Source organism: Ranitomeya variabilis, chromosome 2 (assembly GCF_051348905.1).
Source record: "Ranitomeya variabilis isolate aRanVar5 chromosome 2, aRanVar5.hap1, whole genome shotgun sequence".
Classification (NCBI taxonomy): Eukaryota; Metazoa; Chordata; class Amphibia; order Anura; family Dendrobatidae; genus Ranitomeya; species Ranitomeya variabilis.
Window position 1 is genome coordinate 100,533,523 of NC_135233.1, and position 15,113 is coordinate 100,548,635.

The window sequence follows — 15,113 nt, forward strand, 5'->3', positions numbered from 1 at the left end:
TCCGGGAAATAAAACGGCAACTTGATGACTCCACTGTCTACACTAAGCTACAAAATGATCCCCAGTCCACAACCAGACAAATTATCTCTGACACACTGGCAAGGTATACCGAATTGGGGATCCTAGACCCCAAAACACGCGATTTTCTCACTAAATTACATCCCATCACTCCGGTGTTTTACACTATTCCAAAGATCCATAAGAACCTAGAGAGACCCCCAGGGAGGCCCATAGTCGCATCCACCGACTCTATTCTCTCACCATTGGCAATCTATTTGGAAAAAATCCTTACCCCAATGATTAGGTCATCTAAATCATTTATCCTGGACACTGGCTCTTTCCTCAACACCCTAAAGGATACATGTCCCATCCCAGCACATTCCATACTGGTAACTATGGACGTGAAGGACCTTTATACATCTATCCCTCACACGGAAGGCATCAATTCGGTCCACAAACTCCTGACCCAATCCGGCCTCTCACCAGACCAAATACAACTGTGTGTCGATCTACTCACCATCATTCTCACCCGGAATTACTTTTTATTTCAGGACGATTTTTACCTCCAAATTCGTGGCACCGCGATGGGCTCTAACGTAGCGCCCCCCTATGCTAACTGCTACATGGCGGACTTTGAAGAGAGTCTGATATACCCTCACCCACTTGTCCGCGACAACGTCATCATGTGGAAACGGTACATTGATGATGTGTTCTGCATATGGGGGGGCTCGTTGGAAGCCCTAACGGTGCTATACGACTGGCTCAACACGGCCTGGCCCGGGATCTCTTTTACCATGTCCCATAGTACAACACAGATCAACTTTCTGGACACCCTGGTCATACTTCAACCCGATGGCTCCATAACCACTGACCTCTACACGAAAAGCACCGACCGCAACAGTCTGTTGCACTTCACAAGCTTCCATCCTCCTGCCACTAAAAATTCAGTACCCAAGTCACAATTCCAAAGAGTTTCCAGGATCGTCTCCGATTCAAAACTCAAACCTGTGCGCCTCCAAGAGATGGCCACCAAGTTTACCCAACGTGGTTATCCGTCCTCGGTACTAGAAAAGGCAACAGCACCCTCTACCCCACGAACCAACAGAGCCGCTAACCGGATCCCATTTGTCCACTCATATCATCCGTACTCATACATCCTACACAGGTCAATACGCCAACATTGGCACCTATTATCAAAGGGATACCCAACAATACCGGAATTCCAGAATCCTTTCCTCCCCTGTTTTAGACGCCCACCCAACCTTAGGGACTCTCTCGTTAGGGCGGATCTGGGAACAGGTCCGTCCACTCCTCGCCAACGTTTTTTGCAGACTCCACGCAAGGGGACCTTCCCATGCCTCAATTGTGCCCAATGTCACAATGTTCTGAAAGGCTCCTCCTTCCACCATCCATGGTCTGGCAAGTCATTTCACATTCCAGACTACTTCACGTGTGCTTCTTCATGGGTCATATACCTAATTAAGTGCCCTTGCGGTCTCTTATACATAGGGGAAACTACGCAACCCATACGAGACCGTGTGTCTAAACACAAATCGACGATCCGCCGCAAGAATTTATTGTTACCCGTTCCTCTCCACTTCCATAACCAAGGCCACACTGTCTCCCAGCTACAATACCAAGTTATTGAACATATTCCCCCTTTTAGGAGAGGTGGTGACCGGGTAGCCCGTCTCAAAAGACGGGAGGCTTTTTGGATTCACACACTGGAAACACTTCATCCACTGGGACTTAATAGAGACTATGATCTTGCCTCTTTTATTTGATAATGCATTACCCCATTTATTGCCTGTTCCATGTATTCTGATGTTACTCACGGGTTAATATGCGTTTCAGTCATTCTATTATTTACATACGTCTAAATGATGTGTACCTATGATTTGCTAACTCTGCTTTTCTTTTTTGCCATTAGAATCGACTGTATTGAAATCTGTGTCACTTCCGCATGTCACGTTGGACCAAGTCCAATTCTCACACCGTGGCACATGGCTAAACCATAGATCGTATGACCACCACTACCATGGATTTCGTTCACCCTCTGCAGAAAATCCTATACGGGCACCCCTGCTCTAAGTCCATTCATTCTGTTTTGTGCAGCACGTGTGTCCATCCATGTTTCAGGTTTACTATAGCGCTCTGTTACTAGATTTCCTGTGACTGTACTAGACCCTGTTACCCTGTCAACAGGACGTCACTTCCGCCTACCACGCAGCACATCTCTGCATGTAACCGCTCAGTTCGGTTCCTTACCGCGTGACGTCACTTCCGGTCAGCGGCGCCACTCGCTGATTGGTTTTTCGGCACTGTTAGTCCCGCCCCACCTCCTTAACATGGCGGTTCCACTCCACACCGGCAGACCAGCGGTGGAATCCGCGTCTGCACCGGCTGACAGCTGCCACGGTCTCTACAGGTAACGGTCACACTAGCGCACAGCTTGTTTTTTCTGGGTCACGGCCAGGAAGTAACCATTCCTCTGCTCTTTCTGCTTGCACACCTTTAGTACCGCCCCGGTTTGGTTATCATATAAGGTATGAGCATTTTTTCATGTCCCTTCTTTCACATCCAACTACTGCTACGCATATCTCACATATCCCTTTGGGGGATTATCTGCGTGTTCACAGACGCCGCTCCTGTGTGTCTACTGACCCCTTGGTCTCCCTCTATACTCTACAGTACGGTATGTACTTTCTCCTCCACGTATCTGTTTAAGGGGGGCCTTCTACTTCCAAACTTAGGTGGAACTTATTAGCCTAGATGCTTGGGGGTTTTTCTCCTGCATATAAGTCCTCAGTACATTGGACCATTGCTTTTGATATTGATGCTATCCTGTTTTCCCAGCATTTATGTACATACCTTTTTTGTATAATTGTTTTTCTGTATGATTTGTTCCTTTTGTATTGTTATCACATTTGGTTATATCTCACATGTAGTTACTGACGAAGGTCCAGGTGTAGGACCGAAACGTTTTTGAGTACCACTACAATAAAAATTCACTCCAAAGCATCAAGTTGAGTGCTAGGTTCTTTTTATATAGTTCAAGAAGGTGTGGGAACCTACCTTAGCACCTTCCTTTCCAGTAGTGCACACGGCAAATTGTTTATGGTTACTTTTCCCTTACGTTGTGCACACTGACGGGTCATGTCCACATTTTCTTACAATGCCGAGGAGACCTCCAGTATCCTGGCACGCTCCACCTACAATAGTGATTTCCTGAAAATTCCCCCAAAGGAGGCGAGAGGCCGAGATCTAGAACGGGAACTTCGTCACTTTACTAACATCGAACTCCACTGTGCTACACTTTCTGAATACCTTCGAGCACAACGAATTCCTAGGGGTCTACGGGTCTCACTACGTCCCACACTGTTTCGGGACTCTCCTGAATACTGTACTAAATACGAATGTATACTAAACAAGTGTTCTTTTGATATTATAACCCTCACGATCGAGCATCTACAGAAGGCGATCTCCACCAGCTCCGAGACCATCAAAACCATCGAAGCTCAACTATCTTCATCCGGAACTCCAGAAGAACTCTCCATCCTCAAGGACCAGATAACGAAAAACATCGAGAAACATCGGCGAGAAACACAAGAAAGAAAACGCAGTAAGTTCAACAGGGACACAGAGGACTACGAGCGCCAGCAGGTATACAAATGGCAGGACTCCTTCTCCGGTCGTCGCAACATATCTCGACAAGGTCCACGCACCTCCCCCGACTATTCGACATCTGGCTCGGAACAGGAGTCAGGGGCCTCCGCTACTCTACCACCGCGTTTTTTAGGCCAACGACACCGCGCCCCGAGAAGAAGGCCACGAGGCGCGGCCACGGACATAGGAGGAGATCCGTTCCAAGGGAGGATCACGAGATCACAGGTACGACCACCCCGTTGGTGATCAACATTTCCGACAGACTATTGGGAGTAGCTGAATATAAAATTCTGCAGAAGGGCCTATCCTTTTGCCCCTCCTACCAATGCCATACATTCGACTTAGAGATGGACCTTCAGAGGTTCTTTAGATCCATAAGATTGAAAGCCTTTTTCTCTACCTCCCCTGAATCACCCTCCATTCAGCCTTCTATGGTCCCAGCAGACGACTCCCTATCAGCACGCAGCCTAGGCCTGTACACTAAAAGCCATTTTAGACCACCACAAGGCTCCCATGCCATGGAATCTTTCATAGGCTTCATCAAAGAGTCATTCAAAACACTCTGCGATGATATCAGAAAGGGGAAACTATTTTTTCCCTCTAACCTTTCCCCCATAGAACGACAAGCTTTAAAAAGCCTACAGAGTGACAGTAGTCTTGTCTTTAAACCCGCAGACAAAGGGGGAGCCCTTGTCATCATGAATAGATCCGACTACCTCCGGGAAATAAAACGGCAACTTGATGACTCCACTGTCTACACTAAGCTACAAAATGATCCCCAGTCCACAACCAGACAAATTATCTCTGACACACTGGCAAGGTATACCGAATTGGGGATCCTAGACCCCAAAACACGCGATTTTCTCACTAAATTACATCCCATCACTCCGGTGTTTTACACTATTCCAAAGATCCATAAGAACCTAGAGAGACCCCCAGGGAGGCCCATAGTCGCATCCACCGACTCTATTCTCTCACCATTGGCAATCTATTTGGAAAAAATCCTTACCCCAATGATTAGGTCATCTAAATCATTTATCCTGGACACTGGCTCTTTCCTCAACACCCTAAAGGATACATGTCCCATCCCAGCACATTCCATACTGGTAACTATGGACGTGAAGGACCTTTATACATCTATCCCTCACACGGAAGGCATCAATTCGGTCCACAAACTCCTGACCCAATCCGGCCTCTCACCAGACCAAATACAACTGTGTGTCGATCTACTCACCATCATTCTCACCCGGAATTACTTTTTATTTCAGGACGATTTTTACCTCCAAATTCGTGGCACCGCGATGGGCTCTAACGTAGCGCCCCCCTATGCTAACTGCTACATGGCGGACTTTGAAGAGAGTCTGATATACCCTCACCCACTTGTCCGCGACAACGTCATCATGTGGAAACGGTACATTGATGATGTGTTCTGCATATGGGGGGGCTCGTTGGAAGCCCTAACGGTGCTATACGACTGGCTCAACACGGCCTGGCCCGGGATCTCTTTTACCATGTCCCATAGTACAACACAGATCAACTTTCTGGACACCCTGGTCATACTTCAACCCGATGGCTCCATAACCACTGACCTCTACACGAAAAGCACCGACCGCAACAGTCTGTTGCACTTCACAAGCTTCCATCCTCCTGCCACTAAAAATTCAGTACCCAAGTCACAATTCCAAAGAGTTTCCAGGATCGTCTCCGATTCAAAACTCAAACCTGTGCGCCTCCAAGAGATGGCCACCAAGTTTACCCAACGTGGTTATCCGTCCTCGGTACTAGAAAAGGCAACAGCACCCTCTACCCCACGAACCAACAGAGCCGCTAACCGGATCCCATTTGTCCACTCATATCATCCGTACTCATACATCCTACACAGGTCAATACGCCAACATTGGCACCTATTATCAAAGGGATACCCAACAATACCGGAATTCCAGAATCCTTTCCTCCCCTGTTTTAGACGCCCACCCAACCTTAGGGACTCTCTCGTTAGGGCGGATCTGGGAACAGGTCCGTCCACTCCTCGCCAACGTTTTTTGCAGACTCCACGCAAGGGGACCTTCCCATGCCTCAATTGTGCCCAATGTCACAATGTTCTGAAAGGCTCCTCCTTCCACCATCCACGGTCTGGCAAGTCATTTCACATTCCAGACTACTTCACGTGTGCTTCTTCATGGGTCATATACCTAATTAAGTGCCCTTGCGGTCTCTTATACATAGGGAAAACTACGCAACCCATACGAGACCGTGTGTCTAAACACAAATCGACGATCCGCCGCAAGAATTTATTGTTACCCGTTCCTCTCCACTTCCATAACCAAGGCCACACTGTCTCCCAGCTACAATACCAAGTTATTGAACATATTCCCCCTTTTAGGAGAGGTGGTGACCGGGTAGCCCGTCTCAAAAGACGGGAGGCTTTTTGGATTCACACACTGGAAACACTTCATCCACTGGGACTTAATAGAGACTATGATCTTGCCTCTTTTATTTGATAATGCATTACCCCATTTATTGCCTGTTCCATGTATTCTGATGTTACTCACGGGTTAATATGCGTTTCAGTCATTCTATTATTTACATACGTCTAAATGATGTGTACCTATGATTTGCTAACTCTGCTTTTCTTTTTTGCCATTAGAATCGACTGTATTGAAATCTGTGTCACTTCCGCATGTCACGTTGGACCAAGTCCAATTCTCACACCGTGGCACATGGCTAAACCATAGATCGTATGACCACCACTACCATGGATTTCGTTCACCCTCTGCAGAAAATCCTATACGGGCACCCCTGCTCTAAGTCCATTCATTCTGTTTTGTGCAGCACGTGTGTCCATCCATGTTTCATGTTTACTATAGCGCTCTGTTACTAGATTTCCTGTGACTGTACTAGACCCTGTTACCCTGTCAACAGGACGTCACTTCCGCCTACCACGCAGCACATCTCTGCATGTAACCGCACAGTTCGGTTCCTTACCGCGTGACGTCACTTCCGGTCAGCGGCGCCACTCGCTGATTGGTTTTTCGGCACTGTTAGTCCCGCCCCACCTCCTTAACATGGCGGTTCCACTCCACACCGGCAGACCAGCGGTGGAATCCGCGTCTGCACCGGCTGACAGCTGCCACGGTCTCTACAGGTAACGGTCACACTAGCGCACAGCTTGTTTTTTCTGGGTCACGGCCAGGAGGTAACCATTCCTCTGCTCTTTCTGCTTGCACACCTTTAGTACCGCCCCGGTTTGGTTATCATATAAGGTATGAGCATTTTTTCATGTCCCTTCTTTCACATCCAACTACTGCTACGCATATCTCACATATCCCTTTGGGGGATTATCTGCGTGTTCACAGACGCCGCTCCTGTGTGTCTACTGACCCCTTGGTCTCCCTCTATACTCTACAGTACGGTATGTACTTTCTCCTCCACGTATCTGTTTAAGGGGGGCCTTCTACTTCCAAACTTAGGTGGAACTTATTAGCCTAGATGCTTGGGGGTTTTTCTCCTGCATATAAGTCCTCAGTACATTGGACCATTGCTTTTGATATTGATGCTATCCTGTTTTCCCAGCATTTATGTACATACCTTTTTTGTATAATTGTTTTTCTGTATGATTTGTTCCTTTTGTATTGTTATCACATTTGGTTATATCTCACATGTAGTTACTGACGAAGGTCCAGGTGTAGGACCGAAACGTTTTTGAGTACCACTACAATAAAAATTCACTCCAAAGCATCAAGTTGAGTGCTAGGTTCTTTTTATATAGTTCAAGAAGGTGTGGGAACCTACCTTAGCACCTTCCTTTCCAGTAGTGCACACGGCAAATTGTTTATGGTTACTTTTCCCTTACGTTGTGCACACTGACGGGTCATGTCCACATTTTCTTACAATGCCGAGGAGACCTCCAGTATCCTGGCACGCTCCACCTACAATAGTGATTTCCTGAAAATTCCCCCAAAGGAGGCGAGAGGCCGAGATCTAGAACGGGAACTTCGTCACTTTACTAACATCGAACTCCACTGTGCTACACTTTCTGAATACCTTCGAGCACAACGAATTCCTAGGGGTCTACGGGTCTCACTACGTCCCACACTGTTTCGGGACTCTCCTGAATACTGTACTAAATACGAATGTATACTAAACAAGTGTTCTTTTGATATTATAACCCTCACGATCGAGCATCTACAGAAGGCGATCTCCACCAGCTCCGAGACCATCAAAACCATCGAAGCTCAACTATCTTCATCCGGAACTCCAGAAGAACTCTCCATCCTCAAGGACCAGATAACGAAAAACATCGAGAAACATCGGCGAGAAACACAAGAAAGAAAACGCAGTAAGTTCAACAGGGACACAGAGGACTACGAGCGCCAGCAGGTATACAAATGGCAGGACTCCTTCTCCGGTCGTCGCAACATATCTCGACAAGGTCCACGCACCTCCCCCGACTATTCGACATCTGGCTCGGAACAGGAGTCAGGGGCCTCCGCTACTCTACCACCGCGTTTTTTAGGCCAACGACACCGCGCCCCGAGAAGAAGGCCACGAGGCGCGGCCACGGACATAGGAGGAGATCCGTTCCAAGGGAGGATCACGAGATCACAGGTACGACCACCCCGTTGGTGATCAACATTTCCGACAGACTATTGGGAGTAGCTGAATATAAAATTCTGCAGAAGGGCCTATCCTTTTGCCCCTCCTACCAATGCCATACATTCGACTTAGAGATGGACCTTCAGAGGTTCTTTAGATCCATAAGATTGAAAGCCTTTTTCTCTACCTCCCCTGAATCACCCTCCATTCAGCCTTCTATGGTCCCAGCAGACGACTCCCTATCAGCACGCAGCCTAGGCCTGTACACTAAAAGCCATTTTAGACCACCACAAGGCTCCCATGCCATGGAATCTTTCATAGGCTTCATCAAAGAGTCATTCAAAACACTCTGCGATGATATCAGAAAGGGGAAACTATTTTTTCCCTCTAACCTTTCCCCCATAGAACGACAAGCTTTAAAAAGCCTACAGAGTGACAGTAGTCTTGTCTTTAAACCCGCAGACAAAGGGGGAGCCCTTGTCATCATGAATAGATCCGACTACCTCCGGGAAATAAAACGGCAACTTGATGACTCCACTGTCTACACTAAGCTACAAAATGATCCCCAGTCCACAACCAGACAAATTATCTCTGACACACTGGCAAGGTATACCGAATTGGGGATCCTAGACCCCAAAACACGCGATTTTCTCACTAAATTACATCCCATCACTCCGGTGTTTTACACTATTCCAAAGATCCATAAGAACCTAGAGAGACCCCCAGGGAGGCCCATAGTCGCATCCACCGACTCTATTCTCTCACCATTGGCAATCTATTTGGAAAAAATCCTTACCCCAATGATTAGGTCATCTAAATCATTTATCCTGGACACTGGCTCTTTCCTCAACACCCTAAAGGATACATGTCCCATCCCAGCACATTACATACTGGTAACTATGGACGTGAAGGACCTTTATACATCTATCCCTCACACGGAAGGCATCAATTCGGTCCACAAACTCCTGACCCAATCCGGCCTCTCACCAGACCAAATACAACTGTGTGTCGATCTACTCACCATCATTCTCACCCGGAATTACTTTTTATTTCAGGACGATTTTTACCTCCAAATTCGTGGCACCGCGATGGGCTCTAACGTAGCGCCCCCCTATGCTAACTGCTACATGGCGGACTTTGAAGAGAGTTTGATATACCCTCACCCACTTGTCCGCGACAACGTCATCATGTGGAAACGGTACATTGATGATGTGTTCTGCATATGGGGGGGCTCGTTGGAAGCCCTAACGGTGCTATACGACTGGCTCAACACGGCCTGGCCCGGGATCTCTTTTACCATGTCCCATAGTACAACACAGATCAACTTTCTGGACACCCTGGTCATACTTCAACCCGATGGCTCCATAACCACTGACCTCTACACGAAAAGCACCGACCGCAACAGTCTGTTGCACTTCACAAGCTTCCATCCTCCTGCCACTAAAAATTCAGTACCCAAGTCACAATTCCAAAGAGTTTCCAGGATCGTCTCCGATTCAAAACTCAAACCTGTGCGCCTCCAAGAGATGGCCACCAAGTTTACCCAACGTGGTTATCCGTCCTCGGTACTAGAAAAGGCAACAGCACCCTCTACCCCACGAACCAACAGAGCCGCTAACCGGATCCCATTTGTCCACTCATATCATCCGTACTCATACATCCTACACAGGTCAATACGCCAACATTGGCACCTATTATCAAAGGGATACCCAACAATACCGGAATTCCAGAATCCTTTCCTCCCCTGTTTTAGACGCCCACCCAACCTTAGGGACTCTCTCGTTAGGGCGGATCTGGGAACAGGTCCGTCCACTCCTCGCCAACGTTTTTTGCAGACTCCACGCAAGGGGACCTTCCCATGCCTCAATTGTGCCCAATGTCACAATGTTCTGAAAGGCTCCTCCTTCCACCATCCACGGTCTGGCAAGTCATTTCACATTCCAGACTACTTCACGTGTGCTTCTTCATGGGTCATATACCTAATTAAGTGCCCTTGCGGTCTCTTATACATAGGGGAAACTACGCAACCCATACGAGACCGTGTGTCTAAACACAAATCGACGATCCGCCGCAAGAATTTATTGTTACCCGTTCCTCTCCACTTCCATAACCAAGGCCACACTGTCTCCCAGCTACAATACCAAGTTATTGAACATATTCCCCCTTTTAGGAGAGGTGGTGACCGGGTAGCCCGTCTCAAAAGACGGGAGGCTTTTTGGATTCACACACTGGAAACACTTCATCCACTGGGACTTAATAGAGACTATGATCTTGCCTCTTTTATTTGATAATGCATTACCCCATTTATTGCCTGTTCCATGTATTCTGATGTTACTCACGGGTTAATATGCGTTTCAGTCATTCTATTATTTACATACGTCTAAATGATGTGTACCTATGATTTGCTAACTCTGCTTTTCTTTTTTGCCATTAGAATCGACTGTATTGAAATCTGTGTCACTTCCGCATGTCACGTTGGACCAAGTCCAATTCTCACACCGTGGCACATGGCTAAACCATAGATCGTATGACCACCACTACCATGGATTTCGTTCACCCTCTGCAGAAAATCCTATACGGGCACCCCTGCTCTAAGTCCATTCATTCTGTTTTGTGCAGCACGTGTGTCCATCCATGTTTCATGTTTACTATAGCGCTCTGTTACTAGATTTCCTGTGACTGTACTAGACCCTGTTACCCTGTCAACAGGACGTCACTTCCGCCTACCACGCAGCACATCTCTGCATGTAACTGCACAGTTCGGTTCCTTACCGCGTGACGTCACTTCCGGTCAGCGGCGCCACTCGCTGATTGGTTTTTCGGCACTGTTAGTCCCGCCCCACCTCCTTAACATGGCGGTTCCACTCCACACCGGCAGACCAGCGGTGGAATCCGCGTCTGCACCGGCTGACAGCTGCCACGGTCTCTACAGGTAACGGTCACACTAGCGCACAGCTTGTTTTTTCTGGGTCACGGCCAGGAGGTAACCATTCCTCTGCTCTTTCTGCTTGCACACCTTTAGTACCGCCCCGGTTTGGTTATCATATAAGGTATGAGCATTTTTTCATGTCCCTTCTTTCACATCCAACTACTGCTACGCATATCTCACATATCCCTTTGGGGGATTATCTGCGTGTTCACAGACGCCGCTCCTGTGTGTCTACTGACCCCTTGGTCTCCCTCTATACTCTACAGTACGGTATGTACTTTCTCCTCCACGTATCTGTTTAAGGGGGGCCTTCTACTTCCAAACTTAGGTGGAACTTATTAGCCTAGATGCTTGGGGGTTTTTCTCCTGCATATAAGTCCTCAGTACATTGGACCATTGCTTTTGATATTGATGCTATCCTGTTTTCCCAGCATTTATGTACATACCTTTTTTGTATAATTGTTTTTCTGTATGATTTGTTCCTTTTGTATTGTTATCACATTTGGTTATATCTCACATGTAGTTACTGACGAAGGTCCAGGTGTAGGACCGAAACGTTTTTGAGTACCACTACAATAAAAATTCACTCCAAAGCATCAAGTTGAGTGCTAGGTTCTTTTTATATAGTCCTGCGGAACAGACCCCGTCGCTATAGAGTCCCTAAAAATAAGAAATAATGGTTTATCTATTACATTACTTAGTTCTCTTAGTACTCGTGGGTGTATGCCATCCGGACCCGGAGATTTATCTATTTTAATCTTATTTAGCCGGTTTCGCACCTCTTCTTGGGTTAGATTGGTGACCCTTAATATAGGGTTTTCATTGTTTCTTGGGATTTCACCTAGCATTTCATTTTCCACCGTGAATACCGTGGAGAAGAAGGTGTTTAATATGTTAGCTTTTTCCTCGTCATCTACAACCATTCTTTCCTCACTATTTTTTAAGGGGCCTACATTTTCAGTTTTTATTCTTTTACTATTGATATAGTTGAAGAACAGTTTGGGATTAGTTTTACTCTCCTTAGCAATGTGCTTCTCTGTTTCCTTTTTGGCAGCTTTAGTTAGTTTTTTAGATAAAGTATTTTTCTCCCTATAGTTTTTTAGAGCTTCAATGGTGCCATCCTGCTTTAGTAGTGCAAATGCTTTCTTTTTACTGTTAATTGCCTGTCTTACTTCTTTGTTTAGCCACATTGGGTTTTTCCTATTTCTAGTCCTTTTATTCCCACAAGGTATAAACCGCTTACAGTGCCTATTTAGGATGTTCTTAAACATTTTCCATTTTTTATCTGTATTCTTATTTCTGAGGATATTGTCCCAGTCTACCAGATTAAGGGCATCTCTAAGCTGGTCAAACTTTGCCTTCCTAAAGTTCAGTGTTTTTGTGACTCCCTGACAAGTCCCCCTAGTGAAAGATAGGTGAAACTGTACAATATTGTGGTCGCTATTTCCTAGATGCCCGACCACCTGCAGATTTGTTATTCTGTCAGGTCTATTAGATAGTATTAGGTCTAAAGCCCCCGTCTCACATAGCGAGATCGCTAGCGAGATCGCTGCTGAGTCACAAGTTTTGTGACGCAACAGCGACCTCAGTAGCGATCTCGCTATGTGTGACACGTACCAGCGATCAGGCCCCTGCTGTGAGATCGCTGGTCATGTCGGAATGGCCTGGACCTTTTTTTGGTCGTTGAGGCCCCGCTGACATCGCTGAATCGGTGTGTGTGACACCGATCCAGCGATGTCTTCACTGGTAACCAGGGTAAACATCGGGTTACTAAGCGCAGGGCCGCGCTTAGTAACCCGATGTTTACCCTGGTTACCAGCGTAAATGTAAAAAAAAAACAAACAGTACATACTCACCATCTGATGTCCGTCAGGTCCCTTGCTGTGTGCTTCCTGCTCTCACTGACTGCCAGCCGTACAGTGAGAAGTGAGAGCACAGCAGTGACGTCACCGCTGCGCTCTGCTCTCACTGTACGGCGGCTCAGTCAGAGCAGGCAGCAGACGGCAAGGGACCTGGACACCGAAAGGCGAGTATGTAGTGTTTGTTTTTTTTGGTAACCAGGGTAAACATCGGGTTACTAAGCGCGGCCCTGCGCTTAGTAACCCGATGTTTACCCTTGTTACCCGGGTGCTGCAGGGGGACTTCGGCATCGTTGAAGACAGTTTCAACGATGCCGAAGTCGTTCCCCTGATCGTTGGTCGCTGGGGAGAGCGGTCTGTGTGACAGCTCCCCAGCGACCACACAGCGACTTACCAACGATCACGGCCAGGTCATATCGCTGGTCGTGATCGTTGGTAAATCGCTTAGTGAGACGGGGCCTTAAAAGTGCTGCTCCTCTGGTTGGATTCTGCACCAATTGTGAAAGGTAATTTTTCTTGGTTATTAGCAGAAACCTGTTGCCTTTATGGGTTTCACAGGTTTCTGTTTCCCAGTTAATATCCGGGTAGTTAAAGTCCCCCATAACCAGGACCTCATTATGGGTTGCAGCTTCATCTATCTGCTTTAGAAGTAGACTTTCCATGATTTCTGTTATATTTGGGGGTTTGTAACAGACCCCAATGAGAATTTTGTTACCATTTTTCCCTCCATGAATTTCGACCCATATGGACTCGACATCCTCATTCCCTTCGCTAATATCCTCCCTTAAAGTGGACTTTAGACAAGACTTTACATAGAGACAAACCCCTCCTCCTCTCCGATTTTTACGATCCTTTCTAAACAGACTGTAACCCTGTAAGTTAACTGCCCAGTCATAGCTTTCATCTAACCATGTCTCGGTTATTCCCACTATGTCAAAGTTACCTGTAGATATTTCTGCTTCTAGTTCTTCCATCTTGTTTGTCAGGCTTCTGGCGTTTGCGAGCATGCAGTTTAGAGGATTTTGTTTTGTTCCAATCTCCTCGCTGTGGATTGTTTTAGAAATGTTCTTACCTCCCTTCTGAGTATGTTTTCCTGGGTCTTCTTTGTTCGAGTCTAATGTTTTTCTTCCCGTCCCCTCTACTTCTAGTTTAACGCCCTCCTGATGAGTCTATATGCGTTCATATAGACAGCAATGCGTTTTTTGGTGCATTTCTTGCGCAATCGACCGCATACATTTCCAGGCAGAAAATTTACGCCTCTAAAAATTACTACATGTTGCAGACGATGAAACGACGCATGCGTCGTCAAACGCGGCAAAACGCGAACGATCGCAGACGCATGCATCCCTAATGTTAAAGATAGGAATACACAACGCATGCGGATATTTGCGGAAGAAACGCTGAGGACACAACCGCAAATGTGAAACCGGCCTAAAAGATAATGTATTTATATGTGATACTTTAATAAAAATCCTTTTTTGTTTATTTTGGTGGATTGTTTTTCTACTCGGTTTTTTTTAGTTTGCAATATCTCTGGGAGTATTCTGCCACTTTCTTCCCTTTTGGTGGTTGATTTAGGGAGAGAGAGATATTTTTTCTTCTCTTGGCCATAGTGTTACATTATTGCTTTTCTGATTATTGTTATAACCAACACATTACTTAGGCTAAGTTCACATTTGCGTATATGTGCGCAGCGTATCATCTGCATGTGAAAACGCATGCCAAAATACATGCAAACGCATGTTTATGCAGCGTTTTTTATCCGCATCAGCTTACACATGACGGCAAAAAAAAACCCCGCTGCATGTGCATGCGTTTTTGCCTGCGTTTGCGTTGTTTATGCGCATGCTTTCGATATTTTCAGAAGGGCGTATCTCAATGGGTGTGTCTCAAAACAGTTCCTGGACATGCGCAGTCCAAAGTAAGCAAGCGCATCAAACGCACGCATGTCCTTGCGTACGCATATGTTCCCATAGACAGTAATGCTTTTTTTATGCACTCAATCCGCAATCATCCGCATGCGCATGCTGCGCATAATTGACTCCTCAAAAAATGCAGCTTGT